This window comes from Pan troglodytes, chromosome 10, assembly GCF_028858775.2.
Source record: "Pan troglodytes isolate AG18354 chromosome 10, NHGRI_mPanTro3-v2.0_pri, whole genome shotgun sequence".
NCBI classification, from domain to species: domain Eukaryota; kingdom Metazoa; phylum Chordata; class Mammalia; order Primates; family Hominidae; genus Pan; species Pan troglodytes.
This window is the reverse complement of record NC_072408.2, coordinates 115255012-115282495: the sequence shown is the minus strand read 5'-3', so window position 1 is coordinate 115282495 and position 27484 is coordinate 115255012. Positions and strand designations below refer to the sequence as shown.

The 27484-nt window shown below is 44.8% G+C and overlaps 1 long non-coding RNA gene across 1 annotated transcript in view; it reads left to right on the top strand.

The window, feature by feature from the left end:
- LOC107967633 (uncharacterized) overlaps positions 1-27084 on the top strand; it is a 54025-nt gene extending 26941 nt beyond the window's left edge. Inside the window, exons 3-7 of the long non-coding RNA XR_008538568.2 lie at positions 489-673; positions 19845-19925; positions 24788-24916; positions 25178-25288; positions 26156-27084. This is a non-coding gene — a long non-coding RNA (uncharacterized LOC107967633). The remainder of the gene's footprint in view (positions 1-488; positions 674-19844; positions 19926-24787; positions 24917-25177; positions 25289-26155) is intronic.
- The last annotated feature ends 400 nt before the right edge of the window (positions 27085-27484 follow it).

Sequence of the window (27484 nt, the reverse complement as noted above, 5' to 3'; positions counted from 1 at the left end):
ATGGAGCATAAACAAGAAGTAAACCCTGGTTGTTATAAGTCACTGACTTTTGGGGATTATTTGTTATTGCAGCATAATGTGACCTATCCTACCTGGTGCAGTTACTCTGGGTGGTGTGTGAAAGGTGGGTGTTAAGGGCAAGAATGGAAGCAAGGAGAGCTTGGAGGAGGTTATTTCATTCCTGTGGGTGACAGACTGAGAGTAATCGCCTGATGCCGTTACTCTGGGTGCTTGGGCAAGGGTAGTAGTGGTGGAGGTGGTGAGAAAGAAATGGATTCAATTACATTTTGGAGCTAAAGAGGCCATCACTTGATAATGAATATAAGGAATAAGAGAATGAAAAATCTATGCTAAGGGTCCCTGTCACTCACCACTTTAAGAGCTTTCGGATCACGAGTTGGGCTGAAAGCTCCTCATACAATCTGATATTAGATAATAAATTCTGCTTGTCTTTGCTCAAGAAATGGGTCTCTGCTTTCATTTTTCAGGGCTAAAGAAGTTCCTGCAAGAGAAGAGTGGGGCCTGGGTCTGCCTTTCCCATTGCCAAGATGCCTTCTGCTGGCAACATCATCCATTATGACTGATCATGGCAAATGCCGGTCAGCTGGCCTCACAGCAGGTGTTAGGAAAATAGTCTTTGGCTTGATTATGTTATCTGGCTTTCCCCAAGGAGGTAAGAAAATAGACCTATATCCCTCTGGCTTTGTGCTTCAAGCTCTCTCACCTGCCTTGTGTATGTCATAGCTCAATCAGAAGATGGCTTTTTAGAATAGCTGCTGCGAAAATGGGTTAGCCAGGGAAAATCTTATTAGAAGGAGAATTGTGTCAGGAGAGAAGAAAGAGAAATGCAATTTAGCGTTGTATGTTCTCATTAAAATAAGCGTGCATCTTTGAAAGGAAACAGCATCATTTAGACAGGACAAAGGGGTGGTAAACCTGGCAATTATCCTGGGGGCCAAGGGGCAAATGTCATATGGCAAAGGTCAGGTCACCTTTGGGTTTGTGGTTTGCTACTTTCACTGGTTGCCTTTCTCTTTAGAGCTGAGAAGCTGGGTGAAGGTGTCCATTCCAGGGGACTGTGTCTTAGCATTTTGTCCCCAGTGTGCCGACCTGTGCTGTCCAATGTGGTAGCCACTAGCCACATGGGGCTATTTACATTCAAATTAATTACAATTAAATAAAATGAAAAATTCAGTCTCAGTTGCACCAGCTGCATTTTAAGTCCTCAGTAGCCCCATGTGGCTAGTGGCTGTCACAATGAACAGTATAGATATAGAATATTTCCTTCATCACAGTAAGTTCTGTAGGACAAGCTGGTGTAGACTACAGGGTGGGGGACTTAAAATGGAAGACATTCAAACAAGAAAAGTGGGGAGAATCATTATCAGCTCTAGTTTAAGGAGCCCATGTGCTTCTCACCTCTGTCTCTCGCTACCTGGCATACCTGGGCCTTAGAACCCAGATCTTATTTAATCCTAGAGCCACCCCCTCCTCCCTTAATCTCTCTGCAATGTGGAATCTCAGAGGCTACTATGGAGTGGCTCGTTTTGCTAAATATGTATTTACCCAGCAACTTCTACAATCATCACTGGAGAGATGCTTTCCCAGCCGCATAGGCAGTGTTAATTCCAGGCGATGCCGACCTGCTTAGGGCAACCAGATGAGGTAAGTGTGGAGGGATGGGGAGGACACTCAGGGGACCTGCTGGAGTGGCAAGAGAGTGAGGCCAGAGAGACCTGGGGGTGGGGAAAACTGGCTCTGCCACTTAGCAGCTCATTGGCCCCCACATTGTCTCTTCTTGCCCTGATAATCCCTCTCTGAAGCTAGGAAGTTCCTTTAAAATACAAATCAGGGCCAGGCATGATGGCTCACACCTGTAATCTCAGCACTTTGGGAAGCCGAGGTGAGTAGATCGCTTGAATTCAGGAGTTCGAGACCAGCCTGGCCAACATAGTGAAACCCTGACTCTACTAAAAATTCAAAAATTAGCTGGGCATGGTACCACACCTCTGCAATTAATCCCAGCTACTCAGGTGGCTGAGGAAGGAGAATCGCTTGAACCTGGGAGGTGGAGGTTGCAGCGAGCCAAGATCACACCACTGCACTCCAGCCTGGGTGACAGAGCAAGACTTCATCTCAAAACAAACAAACCCCCAAAAAACCCAAATCAGATCATGTCATTTCCATGCACAAATCATGACCATGATTTCCCATTGATTTAGAATAAAATCCAAATTCTACCAAGACCTATAAAGGCTCACAGACTGGGTTCATCCTCTGCTCCTCAATATCATCTTTCTTCAAAACCTTGTGTTTGTATGTTCACGGCTCTCATCCTGCCAGGAATGATTTCCTTGTTTGTTTTCCTGGTTCTTGCCCATAGCGCATCCTGGATTTAAAATTCCTGCTTATTTTATTCCTCACTAGGAGAAGGACATGCTTATTTTATTCCTCACTATATGCCCAGTGTCTGGCACAGTCCCCAGAGACACAGTCCACACTTGTAGAATAAAAGTAGTAATGACCTTGTGCATGATGCTTGACTTCTTGGAACCTCAGTTTTCTCATCTATGAAATGGGAATATATTAGGATGATTTTGTAAGGTTATTATAAGGTAGAAACAGAGTTATAAAAAGTGCATTGTGCATAGTAGACATTCAAATTAGCAGTTACTATGATCATTATTATAAAGTTGCAAGTTCAATACAGATGACTTTTTTTCCTCCAAAGCCATTTCAAAATAAGTTGTCAAATCGATGCCCTGTCACCCCTGAATACAGTAGAGTCTATTTCCTTAAAATAAAGACATGCTTTTAGTGATCATGGTAAAATTGTTAGGTCAGGACATGAATCCTGCAACATTACACCCATCTAATCCTCAGACCCCATTCACGGTTTCCTATTTGTGCCAATAACGTCCTTTCTAGCGAAAGGATCCAGTTCAGCATCTACTGTTGTGTTTAGCTGTCCTGTCTCTTGGATGTCCTCCAGTCTGGAGTGTTCCTCAGTCTCTCTTGGACTCTCATGATGCTTTTGGAGGGGACAGCCAGCATTTTGTGGAATGTCACTCTGTGTGGGTGTGTCTGATGCTCCCTGGTGAATAGATTCAGGTCATGCATCTTGGGCAGGAATAGCATGTGAAAGATGTGGCATCCTTCTCATGGAACCCTGTTGGATGGCATGTGATTACTGCTGGCATTCACTCTGGTCACTTAATTGAGGGGCCCTCCCCACAGGGGACTTCTCTCCACTCTAAAATTACTCTTTCTGTCTTCGCAGTATTTTTTGTGGGGAGGGTCTTTGAAATTATGTAAATATCCTATTCAGTATCAAACATTTACTTTATTCATTCATTTATTTATATCAGTATGAACTCATTCCATGCTAGTTTTTTGAGTGGGCTGTAATTCATTACTATTCTCATTTATTTTGATTCTCAAATCACGTCATTTTTGGCTGGTGAGAGCCACTTCAAGCTGGTGTCTGTGTCCCTTGCTGTGACCCCTATGATACTTTGAATGTTTTCTTGCTTTCTGGCACAAGATGTTCCAGTTGTCTTGTTTTTTCCCGGAGCCAGCCTTGGAATCAGCCATTTCCCTAAAGTGCCTTGATTCAATTTAGTGGAGAATATCTGGAAACAAAGATATTGGTGTAAAGTATGTTTATAGCTATTAGGGCAGCACTGATTCCAGGTCCTCTTAATGTGCAAATCTAGGGAGTACATGTGTGTGTGCACACATGTATGTGTATGTGGATATACACATGTACAAACATGTTTACATCTATATTTATTAGATTTTTTTCTCCATATTGGAAACCAGAAAGTCACGTTAATACACCTCTGACTCCAATCCATCACCATAGAGCTCATTCTGGTTCTCTTCCTTTCCACATTTGTGACTCCTTTCTCTGACAGTGAGAAATCTATTTACACTCAGTGGTCAGTGTAACGATTCTCCTGTTTCAGCTGCCACCCCTGCCATGCATGGACACCCTTGTCACCCTACCTGTGCACTCTCATCCCATCTTGGCTGCACCCAGCATGGGCTCTGATGACTGTTATTATTGTTATTGTTGTTGTTATTTTCATCCTTGGTGGGTTGGTGGGGCAGTGGAGTGGATGGGGTGCTTATGTCATTTAAGTCACCTGCCCTTATTTGGCCAAAGGGACCAGGCCTGGAGGCTAGCAGGTGCATTTTTTTTTAATATTCATAGAATGCTTCTACGCAGTCCCTCTAAGAGGTCAAAGCAATTTAAAAAATCCTTGATAATTACCCAACATTCCAAAATTGATGGCTGATTCCAAGTGCTGTGTGTTTTATTCTTTCACCTCCTCCACAGAAATCAAAGGGAGGAAAAGTAAGTAGCAGCTGAAATGATCCCCCACTCACTTTCTATAAAGAGGAAAATTAGCTGCTCTAATAATCATGAATATTAATGTATAGCCAATTTCACTCAATTAAAATGATGATCTATAATTTTGCCTCGGAGCTTTATGGAGACCATTTCAATGACTACTGAGTAGAAGTTGGATGCTTTTTAAAGTTCATGGGTTTGGCTTAACTCTCCCATCCCCATTACTGGCTTCCATGTAGGATGGACCCCAATTCCTTCCTTGGCCAAATTTCTCAGCTTTTAGAGAATGCATTCTTTCTATTTTTAGGGTCCAGGATCTATCATTGCCACGGTGAGTTTATGAGATCTCGCACAGCTCACATTCATTCCCGTCTTCTTGAACACTGCTTCTCGCACCTCTCTGATCCACAGGGTCCCTGGATGTGTACCCACTGGCCACATGTGTCCAGTGAGGTCCCACTTTCCCTATTCATAGAAAATTAGCTAAAGGGGAAACACCTCCCCATGTAGAGTCTTTATCCTGGGAATTTGGGATTGGGACTAAGACGGATTAATGCCAGAGGGATCCTTCCCTTCCCTTCCCTTCCCTTCCCTTCCCTCCCCTCCCCTCCCCTCCCCTCCCCTCCCCTCCCCTCCCTTCCCCTCCCCTCCCTTCCCCTCCCCTCCCCTCCTCTCCACTCCTCTCTCCTCCCCTCTCCTCTTCTCACCTCTGCAGCACAGTCCCTGCCTTTTATACTTTGTCTTCTGTAGAAGTTGAGGATATGGTGTAGCTACTGACTTCATTTTTTCTCCTGCTCCTGGCTCAACCTTTAACTTTTCAGGGAGCTCTCCATGGTCCTGAAGTTAGTTCTAGGGCTCTGCAATAGAATTTCCTTATTGGCATCTTTTGGGTGGTTCCTTTTCAAAGGGAGATCACATAGAGTGCAAGGTCTCCACCTCCTACCTTGAAGTTCTCCCAGCCTTTCCTCTTCTTGATGGAAAAAGAATACCCATTTCTTGTTTCCACGCCAAGTTGCTAGTGCACCAGTTTCCATGACAACAGAGAGCGGGGAGTTAAAGGCCAGCCTCTCATTTATAGCAGAATTAAAAGCTACCCTCTTGGAGAGTGAATAATGATCTCAGGAGGGTCCTGGAAATTGAAAAGCATTGGTTTTTTATTGATCCATCCACGTAGTATGGGGCTCTGAGGGAGAAAATATGGGGGTGGCGGGGGAGTTTCTGTAAGGGCTTTTCATGGGGAGAAGCGTATGCAGTAATGATGTTGGCAATAGCAATGATAACACCTCGCAGGGTCTCCACATTTTAAAATCTGTGGCAGCCACTTTAGACCCTCAATATAGCCTGTGGATTTGATGCAGGAAGAAACTGGGACTTCAAGTGAAGAAGTGATATGTGTGCCCGTTTCATGCTGTCTTTTTAGTGCCTGGAGCATCTCACTGCCTGACTGGGACTTCCCCAGCAGTACCTAAGCAGTGACTCTCCTCCTCATCAAAAGGTACTGGTGCTCTGTCCCATTCCTCCCCATCCCTGATAACAATGGCACCCCGAGAAGCCTGTCTTAGCTAGACAGCAATAGTGAATTGAAGGGTTACTCTCTCAGGCCAAGTTTACTGATGACTCCAATGGCTAAAGAGCTGACACTTTGTCTGATTAGAGTTTGGTTATGGGTGCTTTCCCCCATTCTGCTTACACAAAGGGCTCCTTTTTTTCATTGACGTTGGGGCACTAGTTTTATGCTCTGTATATCCTCAGGACAATCCTAGGAGGCAGGTACTATTATTATCCACATTTTACAGTTGAAGATATGACTCAGAGAGGCCATGTAACTTGTCAGAGTTCACACTGCTAGGAATGCGAGAGCTGTGATTAGAACCCAAGTCACCTGACACTTCGGTAGACATGAGTATCAAGTCCAACAAGAGCCAGAATAAGTCCCCCAAGGTACTCAGCTTGCTTGAAGTCCAAAGACACTTCTGAGACTTAATTAGGGTTAATTTCAAAGTTGTTTCCTTAATTGGGAGGGGTTGGATTGTAGAAAGGCTCATGGGGAGAAGGGCTTTGGGTTGGGTTCATTTAGGAACCGTTGCCCAGCACAGGGTGAAATGCAGCTGGCTGGGCAATAAATATAGAAGCTTCACAGTCGCAGAAAAAAATCCCTCAGTTTCATGCTTTTCCATTCTGGGAGGGCCTGGTAGCATCTTTAGACTTATCTCCTCATATACTAGAGGGCTGGGTGGCAATGTCAGTCTGCAAATTTATGTTTCAGAGACCCAGAGGTGTGATCTGGGTAAATAATTAGGGTCATGCTATCATAAGAGGTTAGGATTATCGAGTCTCAGAGCTAAGTGGGATCTTAGAAATAGCCAAGTCAAATGTATCCCAAGGTTTTATTGTGTATACCACCAGGGATACATAAGATGCTTTAGATGTTGTATTAGTTAGGATAAGCTTATGAATGCAGTAACAAGCAAACCCAGAAGTCTCTGTGATTTTAGACAATCAAGCTTTGTTTCTCTTACATAAATTCTGTTGGGAGTCAGTCAACCCTCTATGGTGGTGGTCCTTCATGCAATTACTTAGGGACTCAGGCTACTTTGATTTTTGTGATGCTGCCACCCCACATGTAGATTCTAGGTCATGAAGGCACAGAAGAGAGCTGATAGGCTGCACATGTTGCCCAAAACATAACGACAGATGCAGAGGTTAAAAATCTTTGCTCTATGATTGGCTTGTTTAGCATTAATTTTTGATTGGGTTGTAAAATATAAACATTTGTGAGATTTAGAAGATTAAGATCATTTTGATAGTAGTATTTACAGACTTTAAATATGTGGCTATCACATGTCTGTGCAGGGGAATAAGTACTACATAAATAGCTTAAATAGTTTGCATCAGTGAAAAAAAATCTTTGCTCTAAATAAGAACTGACTTGGCTGGGTGCAGTGGGTGGTGGCTCATGCCTGTAATCCTAGTGCTTTGGGAGGCCAAGGCAGGTGCATCACTTGAGGTCAGGAGATCGAGACCAGCCTGGCCAACATGGTGAAACCCCAACTCTACTAAAAGTACAAAAATTAGCCAGGTGTGGTGGCACATGCCTGTAATCCCAGCTACTTAGGAGGTGGAGGCAGGAGAATCACTTGAACCTGGGAGGCAGAGGTTGCAGTTAGCTGAGATTGCACCACTGCACTCCAGCCTGGGCAACAGAGTAAGACTCCATCTAAAAAAAAACCCAAAAAACAAAAGGAATTGACTTGCAAGAAGGAAAGAGGAGGGAATTTACCAGCTAGGGGCTTGAAACCACCCACCTCATTTGGTAGTATATCATAATTACAGACTTTTACTTCCCCTGAGTAGAATCGAAGACCACCTCCAAGATTTGATTTTTTGTCAGCAGGGGAGAAGGTGCCTCAATATTCAGAGGCAGGGAAGATGAGGCATCACTCTGTCCAGTAGAGGGGAGGGAAGCGGATCTTGTAGTAAACTCCCAAAAGGCGACTTGAAAGGGAAACTGATCTCATCCATCTGAAAGATGTAGCCAAAGGCAGAAACACAAATGCATATACAAAGACACACTGATACACTGAGGCAGACACACACACATCCAAGCACACACAGGCTCACCCACAAAGATACAGCAACACTCGCTTCCTCTGTGTGTGTGATTCATCTTCCCAAGGCTAGGAGGAGATGCTGAAAGGACCCGGGGTCCCATGGGGACCATGAACGAGGCCTGTAGTGTATAAATCTGGGGTCAGCAGCAGAATGGGCTCAACCACCCCCATTTCTTTCTCTCTGGTGCCCTATAAATATCTCCTGGTTCCTGCCCCACCTCCTGGCAGCAATCCTTACTGCCATCTCTCCCAGCTTGTTAGATTTAGGTGCTGGAGTGATTTGTTTCTTTTCTCCAAATCAGCAGAAGCTGCCTAACAGGGGCAAATTCATCATTCAGGGAGCCTGCAGAATCATATTGCTTTCTCCTTCACTGAGAGGGAAAATGGGATTTTTAGGGAAACAGCCATGGTTGGTTTGACTTGATCCCTTTGGCCTCGCAAAGCAAGAGAAAGGGATTTCTGACACAGGGTAGAACTGACCCCATTCCTCAGTTCAGTGTGGACTGCTGAGCCTCTGCTGTGGCTACCCTTGCACCCGGGGCCTTGGGTCCTGGGGTCAAGAAAATTAAGGCAGAAACCAGTTGGTAGACTTCTTGGAGACTTCACTCATTCTATGGCATCCTTGGTGCCAGGAGGTCTCCAGTGTCATGGTCAAGAGCATCAGCTCTGCACTCAGCCTGTCTGGGTCTAAATCTCAGCTCAGTTGGTAAGAGGCTCTATGACCTTGAGCTCATTACAGAATTTCTCTGAGCCTCAGTTTCCCCATATTTCAAATGGGGATGATAATGGTAGTTCCCTCATGGAACTATCATGGATACATGGCATGTAAAATATTTTAGTACACAGTCACATCCTGGATGACAGAGTTCCAGAAGTCGTGGCTGCAGGAGTCAGGTAAGAGATACAAACCTGACTCAAAGAGGAACTTTCGTGAAGATGTCACAGCTGCAAAGAGAAAATGACTGCCAGGTCCCCACTCACCTTGTTAGAGGCCCTGGCTGTTCTGAATATGCCATAGCCAGACTCAATGGGGGCCCACGCTGAGCTACAAATAACACTGGCTGTGGTGTGTTGATGGAGGGGTGAGACTGGCCTCAGGGCCTGCTGACTGTTCCTTGGGTGTCTGGGGCCCGGGCATGGATGTTACCTTAAGGAGCACACACCGGTCTCCCTTCTTCCACACCACCCCATCCTCCCTGCCTTTCTTCTCAGAGACTCATTGAGCACCTACTTTATTCCATGTGCTTGAACAAAGTAAACCTGGCCTCTGCCCTGATGGTGTGTGCCTCATAGTCTGGGAAGATAGACAATCAACAAATAAGCAGAAAGGTGAGCAAGATGATTCCTGATGGTGGTAAGGCCTCTCCAAAGAAGCGACATCTGAGTTGAGAGGGAAGGAGAAGGAGCTGGCTGTGCAGACACCTGGAGCCCATTTCCACAGTGAGTGGGAATGGCAATTGCAGAGGCTGTGGAAAGCAGGAGAGAGCTGGGAGTTTTGGTGTTTTTGTTGTTGCTGTTTTGGGACAGGGTCTCACTCTGTCACCCAAACTGGAGTGCAGTGGCACAGTCAGCTCACTGGAACCTCGAACTCCTGAGCTCAGGTGATCCTCCCACCTCAGCCTTCTGAGTAGCTGGGCCACAGTTGCATGCCACCACACCTGGCTCATTAAAAAATTTTTTTTTAGAGATGGGGTCTTGTTATGTTGCTCAGGCTGCTCTTGAACTCCTGGCCTCAAGCGATTCTCCCGCCTTGGCCTCCCAAAGTGCTGGGATCATAGCTGTGTCCAGCCCAGAGTCTTAAGTTTCACAGGGACAGAAAGAGGAACAGGGTAAGTGAAGGAGAGGGGTTGCTGCAGGAGATGAGTTTGGAAGTGTGAAGAGATCGTGTCCTGCCTCATCGACCAGGGTGAGAAATGGAGGTTTTATTTTAAGTGCAGCCAGAAGTCATTTGCTAGAGGCTCCAAGCTGGGGAGAAAGACACGATCCAGTTTATATTTTAAGAGGAAGCCTCCAGCTGCTACATGCAAAGACCTGTGGAGGGGCAAGATGGGAGCTGGGAAGGCAGAGAGGAGGTGGCTGCAGGAACCCTGGTGCCTTGGACAGAGGTGACCGGAGTAGAAAGGAAAAAATGAATTCTCAATACAGTTTGAAGGAAGAGCCAACAGGACTTGCTGACAGATTGAATTGGACTGGGTTAAGGGTGACAGATTTGAACTTGTCTGTCTCAATTTAGGCCTGATTCTATTTTCATATTAACCTTCTTGTGATGATTAATAGGATTGCTCCTTGGGATTCTGGAGGGCAGGTGGAACGAACTGCAATGGAGACTCACTCCTTCCTCAACTCACAATAAAGGGATGTCAGAGAGCTGGGTTGTAGCCCTGTCTCTGCTACCAACTTGATGAGTGGTGTCGGCTAAATCGCACCCCCCCTCCGCCCCCCATCCTGGCTCCAGTGTCCTCACTGTGAAATGTGCATGGTCTTGGTGTCTTCGCAGAGGGAAGGGCTGAGGAGAGCTGGACTTGATGTACCATAAATGTTCAGAGAGTAGAAAGCAGTGACAAAGTAGTGCATGTGGTAGGGTTGTATTGGGAAGGGTCTCTTTGCTGCCTAATAATTCCCCTCCCCCCTCTCTCCTCCTTTCCCCTCCCCTCCCTTCCTCTGTCTTTCCCTTCCCTTCCTCTCCTCCCCTCCCCTTTCCTACCCTCCCCTTCCCTACCCTCCCCTTCCTTCCCCTCCTCTGCTCTCTCCCTGCCTTTCTTCCCCCACCTTGGTTCTGAGGACCCTTCTCTCCTTTGCCAGATGGTGCCGACACAGAGCCAAGGATGAAAGCACGCAGATGCATTCTGCCCAATCCTGATCCCTGGTCTCTGAGAAGTGATGAGACTGGGGCTGGGGAAAAAGGAGGTTGATTTGGAAGACCGTTCTGAGCAGGGAAGGATGGTGTGGAGGCCTTTGGGAAGTGGGAGGGGAATGGGGAGGGCTTCCATCGTGAGCACAGAGGAGAAGGGCCAGGGACTGAGCAGTGAGCTGCCCTGGAGGGCACCTGGCTTCTGACCCATCATTTGTGAACAAACCACCATCCAACCATCCTGCCAACTCTCCACCCCATGAAGAGAAGGGGAGGGGCTTGCACACCTTATAGGGAGAGGGAGAGAAAGGGTAATCTTGTTCCCTAACCAGTGGGGAACTGATCAGGACCACTGGAAATTTTCCCATGAGCTGGGGCAGAAAGGGACCCTCTGTCACTGTTAGATGTCTATACCCAGCTGTCCCACCTGGGGAGTCTTTTCTTTAGACATCCATGAAAGTACAGTGATGTCCAAGGATGTTTAGTGAGTCTCCTCAAATAGGATGTTAGGAGACATCCTATCAGTCTGAGACTTGTTGATTAAATTACATTATAGCCATACTGTGGAATATCACACAGCTATTAAAAAGGACAATCTTAATCTCTGTGTCACCCTGAAGGGAGATTCTTAATACACAATGAAGTGAAAAAGATGAGTTGTAGAATCATGTGTATAGTTTCTCTCTCTCGCTCTCTCTATATGTATACATATATGTATATGTATACATGTATATATACATATATATGTATATGTATACATGTATATATACATATATATGTATATACATATATGTGTATATACATATATATGTGTATATACATATATATATATATATATATATATATATATATATATATATATGTAAGTAAAAAAAGACATAGAGGGCCAGGTGTAGTGGCTCATGCCTGTAGTCCTAGCACTTTGGGAGGCTGAGGTGGACAGATCACTTGAGCCCAGGAGTTTGAGATCAGCTTGGGCACCATGATGAAACCCTGTTTCTACAAAAAATACAAAAATTAACCAGTCTCATAATCAAGTCTCAAAATAAATAGATGAACATTTTTTTAAAAAAGCATAGAGAAGGGAACTCTACAACAATCTATTAACATTGCTAACTACAAGGGGTTGGAGTTAGAATGGAGTGGGGGAGATTATTGATTTTTTACTTTACTTTGTTGTTTAGCATATTGCAATGCATGTGTTACTTCCATAATTAAGAAAATCTAACACACATTTTTATAAAAATTCAAGGTGTCCTCACATATGTTCAAGCCCAAAAGAATCTTATACCTGGACCCCCCAGTCCCTAGCCCCTGCTAAGTATTTGCAAAAAATGTTGGATGAATGATGAAATGAGGAAGAATGAAATGTTTAGCTCAATATCTCATTTCTTGGATGGTTTGTAAAGCTTTCAATAAAACAGGAGCCTTGAGGCAGTTGGTCATTAATGAATAACTCATCATCAGAGGTCTGGATTGAATATTAAAGCAGTCCCAGCAGTCAACCGTGCCCCTTGTTAAACATGGTCCCTGCTGCAGCTAGTCTAGGTCCAGGCTCATATTCTAGCTGACAGCTTGGAGAGGAGTGATCGTCATATTTCCTCACGTAACCATCCTCATTTTTAGGGTTGACAGTTCTGCTGCTGCAATGACAGGGAGGTGGGTGGGTGAGTCCTTTGGGTGTTGCTGGGATGTTAAGTCCTGGGGTTGTGACTGGGGAGAATGATGTCACCCTTGATAATTTCTGTAGACTCAGGCAGAGCGGCTCACTAAGATAAAAACCTCTTATAAGTAGGTTTTTCTTTCTTTTTAGTAAACAGGTTGCTCATCACTCTTCGACAGCTCTGACCCCTTGGCTGCAGAGTGGGTGCTGGGTGTTGGGAGAGGGGCATGCATGGAGGTCCTTCTTATCCCATGTCTCATCTCATTTTTCTTCAGTCTCCTCCTCCTCACTTTCAGAGCAGAGAGTCCTCATGCGCCACTGGGACTCCCCATGCCTTTCCCTGTCTGTCCGTGTCTTGCTGAGCCGGGCAGACTCCTCGCTCTCCAAAGTGACAGTTCATTTTCAGATTCCCTGTTCACGGTTCCATTTTGCAAGTGACAGAGACCAGTGTGTTATTCCTCTTAAGTAGTGTAGCAGGAGCCTCTGGGAAGGAAACGTTTAGCCAAATGACTGACTCTAACGGAGAATTTTCAGGTGTTTTGGTAGACCAAGGGATAGAATAATTTAGGGATAGAATAATTTAGGAATAGGTTGAAGTTCCTGTTGCTAAATGACATTCCCCACCCTCCACTCCCCCGACTTTTTTTTTTTTGGAGACAGAGTCTCACTCTGTCACCCAGGCTGGAGTGCAGTGGTATGATCAGAGCTTACTGTAGGCTTGACCTCCCGGGCTCAGGTCATCCTCCCACCTCAGCCTCCCAGGTAGCTGGGACCACAGATGTGCACCATCATGCCTGGCTATTTTTTTTTTTTTGTATTTTTTTGTAGAGACAGGGTCTCACCATGTTGCCCAGGCTGGTCTTGAGCTTCTGGGCTCAAGCGATCTCCCCAGTTTGGCCCCCCAAAGTGCTGGGATTACAGGTGTGAGCCACCATGCCCGACCCATTTTCCCCCTTTTTATAAAAGCGATATGTGTTCAATTCATACCACTTGCAAAACGCAGAAAGACACAGAAAATTGAACAACACATTCCTCCATAATCCCTTTAGTCAAGATGACTCATCGCAACAGATACACACACAGTGTAAATATATATTTACAAAAAATATACTTTGTATATTCTTCTGTAGCCAGTTCTTTTCACTTAGCAATATCTTGTGAGTATAGTCCCATAACTATAAATATTCATCTATACTGTGAGTTTTTTTCCAGTTGGAAAAATTTCAAACAACGTAAAACATAAAAAATAATTAAGATCTCTATTATTGCAATCCTCAGGGATAACCATTATCACTTTAAAAATATTCTCTTGCCCTTTTTTTCTATGCATGTGCACACTAGAATCTAATCCCTATACAGATGCTCCTCGATTTACAATATGGATGTGACCCCATTGTGAATCAAGGAATGTACTGAATGCCTATTGCTTTCTCACCATCATAAAATGAAAAAATCAAAGCATCATAAGCTGGGGACTGTCTGTAGTGTCCTGACTTGCTTTACCTACCCTTGTGTCCTCAGCACCTGGAAGAAGGTCTGGCATGTAGCAAATGCTTGGTAAATATTGTTAAATGAATGCAAAATTATAAATGCATATTTAGTAGGGTTCCTGGAGTAGAATCTGCTTCTACATTTTTCCCCCAAAGCTTGTAAAACCCTCGTTTAAAATGTTACATGTATTTTCTGTTTTCTGGGAAGGGGACTGGAATTTACCTTTGAGCAGGACCATCCCTTGATTCTGGGTGTGAGCACTTGGTGAGAAGAAAATAAGCAAAATAACTATCCACGGTTCTTGGGGATGCCCTGAAAGCTCAAATACTGAAGCTGCAGATGGAGCAGTTAAGTATTCTAAAGGGAACCTAAAGCAAACTGTGTTTGTTGGTAGAACATGCCCCTGCAGGGTTGGAGCAAAATCTGTTTCTAAACTTAGAGTTTGGCTGCCCCAGGCCTGAACGCACTTGTTTGCTCTTGGGAGACAGGGTGTGCATTCTCATCCAAGCATTTGCTTGCTGGAGTTGAGGATTGAGGACCAGATGGTGGCAGAAGGGATATGCAGGCTTGCTCTTGCTCTCACCTGAGGCTGGAGAGAAGTGCCACGTCTGGTAAGGAGTACCCTGGTCTCCAAGGTTGGTCTCCCTTCCAGTAGTAATGTACCAAATCCAATGAGCAGACTTGGACTTGCCCTCCTGGCCTATGTGGTTGTCTTGTTTGGACTACGGGGTGATGGTGGGATATCCTTTGGAGGAGAGATGTTCCCATGTTTCTCCAGGGGGTATTGTGGGTCTACTAGACAGGAAGGCTTATTCCCCACTTCTCTTGGTTCAGATGAGCTGGGTGGGAACTTGGAGGTGTGGCAATTTTCCCAGAACATCCTCCGTGCAGGGTGAGTGTTTACGCAGGAAGTTCCAAGTAAAGCGCTTGGATGTTGAGTCTTAGCAACCACTCTTAGCAATAATTTTAAATTAATCTTCATGGTACTACATCTCTCCTCTTATTCTGTTGTCTGTAGTAGCACCCGACAGGCTGAGGATCTATCAACATTTTAAATGCAAATATCCTTTACCCCAGAATTATCACTTCTAGGAATCTCATCTAAAGAAATACTAGTGTGATGGACAAAGAAGCATGTAGCAATGTTCTTTGCAACTTGTGTGCAATAGCATAAAACTGGAAATAAGCAAAGTACTGGACAAGTGGGGACTGTTAGATAAAGCTTGGCATATCTGCACTAGAGTGAGGCCGATCTATGCACACAGACATGGAAGCTTCTCTGACACATATGGCTGAGAACAGGGAACAATTCTATTCATACAAGAAAAAAATCAGTGCCAAAATCTATGTATGTAAATGCACAGAAAAATTCTACAAGTGTGCCCACTTAATAAATGGAGCTGCCTCTAGGGAGGGCAGTGGAATTATATGTGTGGAGTATATATGAATAATGATGGTGGTAATTAAGATGTGACGTTTGTTGAGTGCCCACTCTGGGCCAGGCACTGTTGAGGGGCTTTACGTGAATTTACTTGCTCAATGCTAATAATGACCCTATGAGTTGTGATTATAATCCCCATGTTACAGATGAGGAAATAAAGGCATGACTCCAGGGGGTGCTCTATACAAGGAATACAATAGGAATTGTGGCCCTAGAATTGTTCAGCGCAGTGGGACCGTAAAGACATGAGGCAAACGTGCCTGATTTAAGTAAAAGGTGGAGTCAGACCTTGAACTATTACACTCGATTGCCTCTATTTTCCCCTCCTTTAAAGCCAGTTTTTACAGTGGGATTGTTTTTATGTATTATATGTGTGAAACAAATAACTACATCCTGGTCTCACTTGGATATTTGTAAGGGCCTGTATCCCCATGTGGGTGAATGTGAGCCATCCTGCCTCCTGGGCTGGGGGTGGGAGCTGCCGCAGCAGACCACAGCAATGGCACAGCAGGATGTCAACACCAGAAGGACCCGTGGGCACATTCCTGAGCTCAGGTAAAAGGATTCCTGCGGAAACCTCAGAAATAGCTGGGGCTAATTCCAAGCCATTAGGCTGCTGTGGGCTTGCACCTTAATAATTTAGGAGTGACAAGAACTTCTTCAAGGAGTAAAAGACTATTATATAATCACACACATCTCAGGCTAAGGCCTGGGACATGAGGGATTATATAATAATGCTCTATATGGAACAAAAATAGGATTATATTTTGCATTGTGCATGTGAACTGATTTTGTATTCAATATGTCATAAATGCTCGGCAGCCTTTGAAAAAAGATAAGGTAGGTACTAGCTGTCTCCTATGTGCATTGTTGGCCATCCTGCAGGTAGACTGTAATTTGCTTCTCTAATCCCCTAGGGGGCACCAATGTTACTTTCTGAATCTAAACAATGTTGCAGGGACATCCTTGGCCTCCAGTGGCTTCAGTGTATCTGACTTTCCCAAGGAGCCTGTAAACATGTAGATCCTGGGCTCACCCTGTGTAATAACTACTGCTTAATAACGAATTACCCCCAAACCTAGCAGCGTGAAACAATGACTATTCATTTGTCTCACAGAGGTTTTGAGAGTCAGGAATTAGGGAGTGTCCTAGCTGGTTGCTTCTGGCTTGAGGTCTCTCAGGAGTCAAGATGTGGTTCAGACTCAACTGGGGCTGGAGGATCCATTTCCAAGGCAGCTCTCTCACAAGATCTGTGCTGGCTGTTGGCAGAATCCAGCTCCTGGACCTGCAGAATTCTCTATAGGGTTGCTTGAGTGTCCTCATGACATGGCGGCTGACTTTCCCCCACAAAGAGTGACCCAAGAGAAAGCAAGACAAGGCTTTTATGACTTAACCTCAGACGGCGCTCTGTCATTTCTGCAATATGCCATTGCATTAGTTACAGAGGCCGGGCCTGTTCAAGGTGGGAGGAGACTATAACAAGGTGGGTGTGAATACCAGGGACACAGCGGGAGGCCAGAATCACTGGGAGTCATCTTAGGAGATTTCACAGGTGTGAGTGGAATGCAGGGATCCCACCCTCCCCCCTACTTTTTTTTTTTTTCAGAGACGATGTCTTGCTCTGTTGCCCAGGCTGGAGTGCAGTGGTGTGATTATCGCTCACTGCAGACTTGAACTGAGGCTGGATGCCACAGCTTAGGAAATTCTGATTTTGCAGGTGTTGAGTGGAATGCAGAGGTCCTGTCCCACCCGCACCCTTTGCCCAGCTAATGTCCCCCTAACTTTTTTTTTTTTTTTTTGAGATGGAGTCTTACTCCATTGCCCAGGCTAGAGTGCAATGGCGCGATCTCAGCTCATTGTAACCTCCGCTTCCTGCGTTCAAGCGATCCTCCTGCCTCAGCCTCCCGAGTGGCTGGGATTACAGGTGTGTGCCACCACGCTGGCTAATTTTTGTATTTTTAGTAGAGACAGGGGTTTCACCATGTTGGCTAGGCTGGTCTTGAACTCCTGACCTCAGGTGATCTGTCTGCCTTGGCCTCCCAAAGTGCTGGGATTGGAGGTGTGAACCACAGCCTAATGCCCCTTGTTAACAAGTGCCCAGGGTAATCTGTTGTGGGCACTCTGAGCATATATTTCAGAAGATATCTGTATATCTATGATTGTTCACATCTCTGATTATTTTTTTTAGGGTAAATGTTCAGAAGTGGATTTTCTAGGTGAAGGGGACACCCTAGTATAATGCTATTGGTATCTTCTATCACTCCGTTCTCTAGAGAGGGGACCTCAGGCTACACTCTGGATATGGAGCCTTGAAATGCCCTTCAACCACACTGAGTTGACTATGGCAATCCTGTTTGCCTGTTTTTAGGATGTGGGTTGGACAGGAAGAGGTGACTAGAATGACAGGCAGAATATATTTTGCGTTTCTTGCCTGACATCAGCAAAGCACTGAGGTTGGTGGCAAATGGGCTCCTGAAATTTGCTTGCCCTGGGATGTGGGAGTGAGGGGACAGGAATGCCACTGGTATCTTTGGTTTGTGTATACAGTAGAAGACTTTGAACAATCCCGAAAAAAACTCATTGGTCTATAAATGGACATTTACAGAAAAGACCCTGGGCAGACTTCACTTTGGAGTCACACAGATGGAGAGTTTGGGTCCCAGCTCCTCCTTGTTTGATTAGGAGAACTCGGGTGTTACTTGGTTCTCTGAGCCTCGGTTTCTTAGTCTATATAATGGAGGTAATTATTACAATGTGTGTGTATAACTTCGAGATGAAAAAAGAGTAAAAAACCCAAATAATCACATTGGGGGTCATTTTGAAAATCAAATGATAGCTGGGGATCCTGCAGGGGCATCAGTTGTGTGTGGCCCTTCTGCTGGTATCATCTATCTGATGTATTGAGCTAGCTTTCCTGACCTCTGACTTAATGTGGTGTAGATTAGCCCCATTCCTGGCTCCCTGGGTAGGCAATTTTGTTATAGGAAAGGGGTCCCAATAGAGACCCCAAGAGAGGGTTCTTGGATCTCACATAAGAAAGAATTCAGAGTGAGTCCATAGATTAAAGTGAAAGCAAGTTTATTAGGAAAGTAAAGGAATAAAAGAATGGCTGCTCCGTAGACAGAGCAGCCCTGAGGGCTGCTGGTTGCCCATTTTTATGGTTGTTTCTTGATGATATGCTAAACAAGGGGTGGATTATTCTTGTCTCCCCTTTTTAGACCATATAGGGTAACTGCCTGTGGTTGCCATGCCATTTGTAAACTGCCATTTGGGGCTTTCACAGTGGGAGTGTAGCAGTGAGGACGACCAGAGGTCACTCTCGTCGCCATCTTGGTTTCGGAGGGTTATAGCTGGCTTCTTTACTGCAACCTGGTTTATCAGCAATGTCTTTAAGACCTGTATCTTGTGCCGACCTCCTATCGCATCCTGTGACTAAGAATGCCTTAACCATCTGGGAATGCAGCCCAGTAGGTCTCAGCCTCATTTTACCCAGGTCCTATTTAAGATGGAGTTGCTCTGGTTCACACGCCCCTGAAGATTTTAGCTTTGGCCAGTCAGAGGACTTATTGCATCCCAAGCCACAACAAGGTTCAGGGAAGGTACATGACTCCTGCCGATCCAATCAGAGTGAATTCCAGGACTTGTGAGAGATATCCTGATAAAGAGGCATTCTTCTTCTGCTGGGTCTGAGCTAGTGGGATGTAAGCCAGGAGCTGCTGTCATTTATTTTGTTATGCTGGGGGAAACACGTACCTGAGAGTGAAGCCAACAGAGACAAAAAAGAGAGAAGAACCAAATCTTGATTCTGTCTTTTGAGCACCTGGATGAAGCTGCACCTGAACTTTCAAGTTATACCAGCCAGTAAATCCCCCTTTAGGCTTAAATCAGTTTGATTTGAGTTTCTGAAACTTTCAGCCTTGCATAGTAACAAATGAGGTAAAATTTGGGGCTATATGAAAGCCCCAAATAGCAGCAAATTATCTGTGTTAAATTTCCATGCATTTGTTACCTTTGCTGGGGATGAGGCAAGGTTATATTTTCCTGGGTCACTCTCTCATCCCCTTGGGAAAAGGAACTACTTGTGTTCATTTTGAAAAGCCAGACATTTGGCCACTCCTAGAGACATAACATAAACTCTGTTTCTCAAAGCATGAGTGTGTCTCTAGAATGGAATATCTTCTCTGCTTACTGCTTACACTCTTCAGAAATTAATGTGTCTCTTTGTAATTCACAGAAAAAATACCCCAACAAAACCCTGAATGAATAGAATTTATAGTTTTGGCTTTTTCTTTCATCCTTTTCTCATCAGATCATTGGCTCTTGCTATTAGCTTATATCACAATTTGATATGATAGTTGATTTAGCACAAAATTTTATGTGACAGGATAATTCATTGCAACACCATTAATTTGTGTTTTGTTTTGTTACAGGAAAAGACTCAGAATGGATGGAAGTTGTTTATAAATTCTCCTCTGCTGCATAATATTAAGAAGGGGAAAGAGGAGTGCTGGGTAGGTGGACATGCAATGTCTGCTACAAGTGGTACTCAATAAATGTTTCTTTTACTCTTTCCTCTTCTGTCTTGTTAGAACATTGCAACATACTAGAAGAGCAGTTATCTGCAGGCAGAAGAATTCTCCCAGGGTCCATCAAAACCTACTCCATAGCCAATGACCTAAATATGAAGCCTGTGGATTCACATCAGACAGAGGACTGGTAGATGAGAGCTTTCGGGGCTGCTGCAGGAGTGCATAGGCTCTGACTCCATTACCCATCACAGAATGTTACCATTCAAAGATCAGTGATGTACATCCTAGATAATACTGGCAGCCAGGAGCTGCAGAGCCCAGTTCCAAGAAGGCACTCTGTAATCTCAGGGAACTTGAACCATTCTGTTTGCCCTTCAGCTTGCAGCCCTTGGCTTATGGCTCAAAAGATAGGGAGATGAGTGACTTTGAGGAGTGGGGAAGAGGCACAAACAATGAGTGAGGAGGGAGATCCCTCAACAACAGTGGGGTAGGAGATCGGCAGATGCCTCAATCCACTCTCTCCTGGGATCCTGGGGAGGTGGCTGGACCCCCACTGGTGGTCAGGATGGGGAGGTGTGGAATGCCTGGGGTACGCTGAAAGAAGCTGGACCCTGGGTACCAGGCCCCCCAGCCTCCACAAAGATTCCTGTGGCCAAACTTAATGGATTCTGCAGAGTTGGATTATAAACTCACCAGTAAGGTCATGGGGAACTGAAGTCCAGAGCTTATCCTTTGTTTCCTGGCCCCAAGTTAAACCTCTCAGATTCTAATGTGACCTTAGGGAGGTAGAAGGACCACCTCAAAACAGGGAGATTGATTTCTTGCCAACTCCATAGGTTGGGGGCTCAGAGTTGATTGGAAAATGAGCATGGCATTTATTACACATTTCCTTTTGCAGGTGATGTTTTATAAGCATAACTATTATTTATTAGATGTTTACTAGTGCCACACACTGTGCTGAATATGTTAACTTGCAGTATTGACTTTACCCTTCAAAGCAACCCCATGATATTAGATATTATTTGCTACAAGTAATTTATATTTTGTAGATGAGGAAACTTGAGTCTTAGAGAGATTAGCTTGCTTGCTGTAGCATATGTTGTTGATGCCCCTTCAAGCCCCACTCCTACACCCTTGGGTTTTACCATTTCCGAGGCCACGGGCAGAACTTCCATCTCCTAGCATTGGCAGCACTTTGCCCAAGGGCTCTCTTTGGCCACCAGATCCCCCATACATAATAGGCCAGAAGTGCAAGGGGGTTAATGCCTCTGGCAGCATCCCTTAAATAATAACATATGGGAATTGGAGTATTAATACCCCAGTTCCCTTGCTGCTTGGATGAGTTACCATTGAGGCAGTGTTTAACATTGGTTCTCCAGCAGAATTCATCTCCAGTGACAGCTTCCTTGATACACACCCTTTATTTGTTCCTCCTCTTCCCCACTCCCCTGTGGTGCTTCCTGAGGTCACTTTCTAAATCAACTATGTGCACTTGAACCCTTGTCTTAAAGTAAGTTTCTGAAGGATCTTGAACTAAGACACTTGCCCATGGTAAGTTGCAGAGCTGGGATCTAAATCCTGTTCTGCCTATCTCTAATTCCTGTGCACTTAGTCTTTGCACTAGAAGTTTATTTTAAGCATGATATACCAGCATTTTGAGTGTCTGCAAGGACTCCATGATGTACAAGTTCTCTGCCACTTGGCAAGCTTGAAAGCAGTGATCTCAGATATGTGTATGTGAAGTGAGTGGGAACTACATAGACCCCTGATCTTATTTACTATGGAAGTGTCAGGGAGAGCAGCTTCCATAAGCCAATGTCAGGGTGGAATTCTTCTGCTCTTTGGTGGGAAAGAGGAGGGAGGAGAGTGCTGCTCTGAGGAGGGGTCTATGTGCTGATGTTGAGTCTAGTTAGCATGCTGCTTGAGTACACCTCCTCCAAGCTGGCCATCTCTCAGCTGGGCGATAAAGTAATTTGACTAGGGCTGTCTTCCAGGCTAGAGCTCCTGGAGATTGCTCCCCATTTATCATGGAGGAAAAATCGGGATCCACAGCTCCTGGCTTGCCAGCATCATCTAGGCTGCACGTCATTGATCTTTGAATGGTGAAGTTCCGTGATGGGTAATGGAGACAGAGCCCGTACGCTCCAGCAGCCACAAAATCTCTTCTCAAACCAGTCCTCTGCCTGATGTGATTCCACAGGCTGTGTGTTTACTCATTGGCAATGGGGTAGGAGTTGATGGACCCTGGGAGGATTCTTCTGCCGACAGATGCCTGCTCTGCTGATTTGTCGTGATGTATCTCAACAGAGAAGGACTGGGAGGAGGGAGGAAAATGTGTTTTGAATACGACTGCAGTGGAAGTTGTATGCTTGCCTACATGCAGGGATCTGCAACCTTTTTTCTGTAAAGGCCCCAGTAGTAAAGATTTTTGACTTTGCAGCCATATGGTCTCTGTTGCAACTATTTAATCCTGTCATTGTACCACAAAAGCAGCTATAGACAAATGTATAGATGAATGACTGTGGCTAAGTTCCAATAAAATTTTATTTACAATAGCAGGCTGGGTTTGGCAGGCCAGCTGACTCTGGCCTACAGCACCCACCCTCTCTTACCCTCTTTCGTTATACGACCTGATTTTCATATCATCCCTCTCTTGTATCCCTTGTGCTCCTGGGAGATTGACTCCATCCTCAGTCATCAGGGGTGGATTGTGATTGGTTTAAGCCAATCAGCATTCCATTTCTCTGCCCCCAGACCCCCTCCTCTGGACAGAGTGATTGATTCAGAAGTGGACAGGTGACTGAAGTCAGCCAATCTGACTGAATGTCAAAACTCTTCCTTGTGAGTATGGAGAAAGGCAATTCATGTCCATAGATTCCATAGGTTGTCAAACATGAGACCTGGAGCTACTGCAGCTATTTTGTTCTCCCAAGGAAAGCCTGTTTGTGGATGAAGTCAGCCACAATGAGAAAGTAAGGATTATGAGAATTAGAAGTGAAGAGTGAGCCCTGAGACTTTCCAATTATAAATTGCTTTTAAAAAAATGCCAATTTGTGGCCAGGCACGGTGGCTCACACCTGTAATCCCAGCACTTTGGGAGGCTGAGGTAGGCGAATCACTTGAGGTCAGGAGTTCGTGACCAGCTTGGCCAACATGGTGAAACCCCGTCTCTACTAAAAATACAAAAATTAGTCAGGCATCATGGCGCGTGCCTGTAATCCCAGCTACTCAGGAGGCTGAGGCAGGAGAATCACTGGAACCCCAGAGCTGGAGGTTGCAGTGAGCCGAAATCGTGCCACTGCACTCCAGCCTGGGTGACAGAGCGAGACTCTGTCTCAAAAATAATAATAATAATAAAAATAATTACAAAAATTAGCCGAGCGTGGTGATGTGCACCTGTAGTCCCAGCTACTCAGGAGGCTGAGGCAGGAGAATGGCTTGAACCTGGGAGGCAGAAGTTGCAGTGAGCTGTGATTGTGCCACTGTACTCCAGCCTGGGTGACAGAGAGATGCTTCTCAAAAAATAAAAAAATAAAAATAGGCCAGGCATGGTGGCTCTCGCCTGTAATTCCAGCACTTTGAGAGGCCGAGGTGGGCGGATCACAAGGTCAGGAGTTCGAGACCTGCCTGGCCAACATGGTGAAACCCCATCTCTACTAAAAATACACACACACAAAATTAGCTGGGCATGGTGGCGGGTGCCTGTAATCCCAGCTACTAGGGAGGCTGAGGCAGGAGAATTGGTTGAATCTGGGAGATGGAGGTTGCAGTGAGCCGAGATCGCGCCACTGCACTCCAGTCTGGGTGACAGTGCGAGACTCCTTCACACACACACAAAATAAAGTAAAATAAAAATAAATGCCATTTTGAGATGAATTTTAAATACTTAAGAATCTTAATAGGCTTTTTTTTTTTGTAGCTAGACATTATGCTTCACAGATATCATCTAATTTAATAGTCATAACAACTCTATGTACAAGGCTTTCTAATCTCTATTTAGCAGATGCTGAGACTAAGACATAAAAAGATTAAGTGGCATGGTTTGAAGTCACACAGTGGAGATGGTAATGAGTGACCACCTGGAACCCCTCCTGCATTCTCATATTTCAGCATTACTTCCTGCCCCTGGCCACAGTGATTGATGGCTCTTGGAAGAGGCATATGATGCAAGCTGAGCCCATCAGAATCCTCCTCTGGGATTTTTCTTTCTGGAGCTGGAGGAAAAGAGTTCTTTTTCTCTGTTTGTGCATCCCCCTTTCTAGAAATCTTTTTTTCCACCCAAATCTGCAAGATTGTAGAGGGAGCAGCCATTGTTATAGTATAACCCTGCCTCTGGTCACAGTTGATTGTTTTAAAGGAAAACACTTGACCCAAGAAAGACTAATTAGGCCTGTGTTGGTTTAAAAATATATCTGTCAGAGGCGTTTGAATCACAGCGACTCCATCTTGAGTGAGGGCTGGAAAATGAGACTGGGACCTGCTGGGCTGCGTCCTCAGAAAGTTTGGCATTCCGAGCCTCTAGATGTTTACGGTTAAGGGAACAAATTAATAATGTTTACTAACAGACCCAGACTTGGGAGTGTCCAGATATCCTGATATCTGGAGAACACAGGCATTCCTAATTTTGCTTTAAAGATAATAATATCGATTCTTGCAAAATATAGTCATTAAGAAAATCCTCTATCACAAACCCTTGGAGCACATCTCCCCATATATACAAACATTGTACCTAGGGTGGATGTGTTCCTCCTCTTATTTTCAGGAATGTCCTACTCTGTCTATGGAGTAGCTGTCCTTTCACCACTTTACTTTCTTAATAAACTTGCTTTTACTTTGCGCTGCAGACTCACCCTGAATTCTTTCTTGCGCGAGATCCAAGAATTGTCTCTTGGGGTCTGTGCTGGGACTGCTTTCCTGTAACATATTTCTGGCTTCCACAGAAGGGACTATAGTGAGGAAACCACTGACTTTGGGTAAGTGGTGGGGTCCTGTAACATAGTCACAAGTTCTTTGATACTCCTTCCTTCAAAAGGTGAAGCTCTCCCTTTCATAAAACATGGGCTGAACTTACGGACTTGCTTTAAATTAATAGAATGATGGTATGTGATGTCCGAGGCTGATCATAAAAGGATAGTTTCTGCCAGATGTTTTCTGTCTTTTAAAAAAATATTTAAATATTGATTTGTTTATTATTTTCAGTCCAAATCTGTTTCAGGCTATGTTCTGTTTCTCAGATCACTCCCTGCAGGTGAAGCCAACTGCCATGTTGTGCAGAGGCTCCAGCCTCCCGTGGAGAGGCCCACATGGAGAGGATCTGCCATTGCCAGCAGGAGCTTTCCAGCCATGTGAGTGACTTCTTCTGGAAATGGATTCTCCAGCCCCAGTTAACAGCATTCCGATTGTTAACCAAAAAGTGACTGAGGCCATTAGAGGTTTATTTAGCCAAGGTTGAGGATGCACCCTGGAAAAACAGAAATCGGAGGAGCATCTGTGATCTCTGCTTTTCTCCAAAGGGGGCTTTGTGTGCACTTTGGTATTTAAAGGAGAAAGAGCAAGGAGTGGGAGGCGGGAGAGGAAGGGAGGGAGATATGCAGTGAGGTAGATGGTTACATTCTTGTGAAGCCCTGATTAGTCTCAATAAATCTAAATTTTAGGCGGGGCACAGTGGCTCATACCTGTAATCCCAGCACTTTGGGAGGCTGAGGCAGGTGGATCACTTGAGGCTAGGAGTTCCAGACCAGCCTGGCCAACATGGCAAAACCCTGTCTTTACTAAAAATACAAAACTTATCTGGTGTGTAGCTGTAATCCCAGCTACTCAGGATGCTGAGGCAGGAGAATCGCTTGAACCTTGGAGGTGGAGGTTGCAGTGGGCCAAGATTGTGTCATTGCACTACAGCCTGGGCAACAGAACAAGACTCTGTTTCAAAAAAATCAGTCAATCAATCAATCAACATTATACATGTGAAAAGAGGGAGTAGAGGAAAAAGTCAATTATGTATTATCTCCCTCTCAGTAAATCTACATTTTACATAAGATAAACACGAAAAGAGGGAGTAGAGGAAATGAGCTCATGGTTTGGGTTGTGAAATTCCAGCTGTGTGTTTGGGAACAAAAGGAAGACAGTATTGGTGGCTCAATTCCCAAGCTTAACTTTCCCTTTGGCATAGTGAGTTTGGGGTCGCATAATTCTATTTTTTTTTTTTTCATAAGATGATTTCTGGCATGGGAGACACTGAACCATAACCACCCAGCTAAGCTGCCCCTGGATTCCTGACCTGCAAGACACGAAGTGAGATAACAAATGGTGTTGTTGTAAGCCTTACCGTTTCTGGGTAATTCATTGTGCAGCAGTAGATAACTGATACCAGACCCTTCACTGAGTCTTTTGGGCTTGAAATGGAGAGAGTCAGGCTAATTTGGGATTTGGGATCTCTTGGCAGACATTATTTCCTATCATAAAGATCAGAATGCCAGAAGAAGCCAGTTTCCAAGCAAGAGAGGGCAAAATGAGAGAGGGAGAGTGGGAGAGAGAAAGAGAGAAGAGAATAGAGAGAGAGAAGACTGGGGTGTGTGTGTTATTTCTACCTTTTTTTGGGTGACAAAACCCAGATTTACCTTTGCAGGGATGACTCTTTTCCCACTCTGTGTTCATTTGGTTCGATAGATCTGGCTGCACGCCCTTGCTTCCTGGGTGATTATGTAATTTACATAGTTTTAGCACCAATATGAAGTAGTTTCTGAAGCTAGCCTCCGGGGTTTTCAGTTATCTGAGCCAGTATTTCCTCCCTACTTTTTTTTTTTTGCTAAACTTGGTTTGACTTGAGTCTCACAAGTGAAAGCGACTTCATTGAAACAGGAGCAGAGAGAAGCAGCAGATAGAGATTAAGAAATTTCTTGAGAATGTACAAATTCCTGGATCCAGCTGTTCCCAAACCCCAGGCAAATCCTGCCTTCAATAACAACAGCCGGACAGCAGCAACAACAAACATTTATTGAATACTTATAATGAATTCCACCTTTGGCTAATTTAGTTTCTCCCATTCGCAGTCAAGAAAGTCTTGAAGAATACAATATCCATTGCAAAAATATCTGGAAAGGGAGATAATGTGCCAAGGGAAGCAAAATAAATCAAGGTTTACAAAAAGACAAAAGTGAAATATCACGCAAGACCATAACTGTGTCATGTGTAAATTTCACCTAGGCCTTCTCTGTATTTAGGGCACCCTGTGACAGGGACCTCAGCCCCATAGGGAGATCTCAATGGATTAGATGCTAAGCTGATGCAGGCTTGGGGAGTTGCCAGAGAAACCTAAGCAAGGCATACATCTAAAAGCTTTCTGAATAGTTAAAATTAGGTCCTAAATCTATCTTCTTATTAAGAATGACAGGGATGGGCCGGGCGTGGTGGCTTGCACCTATAATCCCAGCACTTTGGGAGGCTGAGGCGGGCGGATCACTTGAGATCAGGAGTTCAAGACCAGCCTGGTCAACATAGAGAAACCCCATCTCTACTAAAAATACAAAAAATTAGCGGGGCGT